Source organism: Morone saxatilis, unplaced genomic scaffold (genome assembly GCF_004916995.1).
Source record: "Morone saxatilis isolate NCDOM2014 unplaced genomic scaffold, NCSU_SB_2.0 Contig19, whole genome shotgun sequence".
Classification (NCBI taxonomy): domain Eukaryota; kingdom Metazoa; phylum Chordata; class Actinopteri; family Moronidae; genus Morone; species Morone saxatilis.
In genome coordinates this window covers 23894220-23895865 of record NW_023339751.1, presented here as the reverse complement: position 1 = coordinate 23895865, position 1646 = coordinate 23894220, and positions in this window count along the sequence as shown.

The following is a 1646-nucleotide window of genomic DNA, read 5'->3' as shown; positions in this document are numbered from 1 at the left end:
GCGAGGGAGTTGCGATCTGCAATTACGCTACCAAATGCCACTAAATCCTACACACTGGACCTTTAAGTTGTTCACTGCTCTTTATTTTGGCATATGTTTACAACACAATCTCACCTCTGTGTCTATTTAGTGGTTCTTCTGGAGCTTTTCCACAGCAGATGGCGTTGGCCCAGTTGGAATCCTGAATATTCACATGTCCATTCCTGCCACCACGAGGTTAAAATGTTTTTGTCAATAATGAACTTTGAAACTCATTTAAGCTGCTTGAACACCAGCACCCAAAATCATTTCTTAGGTATGTATTTAAAGTACTCTATGTGGCCAAAACTAAGAGGAGACCCACAACTTTAACTTAAAAACTTGACTGGCCTGCAAAGAACCCTGGGTCGGGGGTCATATGGGGGTTGGAGTGTGACAGTAAAACAGTCAGATGTAGTGTTGAGTTTGCAATATCTACTAAAAATAAGGAGGCTTCTGCTGATCCAAACATAAAGAAATGATATAAGATACTGTAAAGGGCAATATCTAATAATAGACTAGAGATAAATACAGGCCCTGAGAGTTTACAGTATATACAGTGTGAAACTGGGACACGGCCGCAGCTGGAACGTGGTTTTTCAACGGCATGTGAATGTGTACAGGTATAACTTTAGGCATAAAGGCCTCAGAGTCCTTCAAACATACTGTAACGTAAGAGAAAAAAACATTGATTCACATGAGATTTGTGAGTCTTAATTGCTACAATTCTGAATAAATTCACAGATTTCAAAAGCTTATCTTTTATAATAATCTGTTACGAACAAAGAAGGTGGAACTCAACAGTGAGAATTTAGCTTAACTGCCAGTTATGTGTCATGTTGCAATTTAGTGGACAAGACGCAGGTGAATGCTTTGGCACGCCTGAAACTAGTGCCTGCTTGTCTATTTATTGAAATAACACTCATTGTTATACCAAGAATTATATTATACCACCTTTATATATGTTATCCAACAATGTCTAAAGGTGAAAGTGTTAATAGCTGTTCCAAATGGACACACTGAAAAGCCTGAACTCCTCACAAAACTGTATTTTACACCTCAACAGCTGCTGTGTGACTATATTTTCCATTTAACTCACTTTTAAAAGGTTATATATATGAAATTCACCTGCCACTACACGTCACATTCCTGCACCAGCATCTCAGACCAAAACAATGGGCCCTCGGACGACCAGACAGACAGCTACAAAACCAGTCATTTTACCTAGCAGATAAATCGTAAAACAAACTTTAAACGAGACAGAAACTAAATAAAAGTCACCAAAACAGTCTTTGTTAGTCCTTTTGACAATCACAATTCTGATTTGGTCAAAACAAACTGAAATTCACTGAGCCAGACCAGACTCCAGAGACAAAACTAGTACTTTTACCTCACATTTCATCGTACATTGTTACTTCATTCAAGGTGAAGAGAAACAGAATAAAACTCACCAAAACTCTTTGTTAGTCTTTCAACTGTTCCAACAATCACCACTGATAAAAACAGCAGTTTCAGTCTCTCTGCTCAGCTGCACACGGAGCAGACCGACTATGAAAACAAACCACAGAGAGACTGTGATAGCTACACAGGCAGAGGGAGTGTGACACCATGACTCCACTGTATCTTTA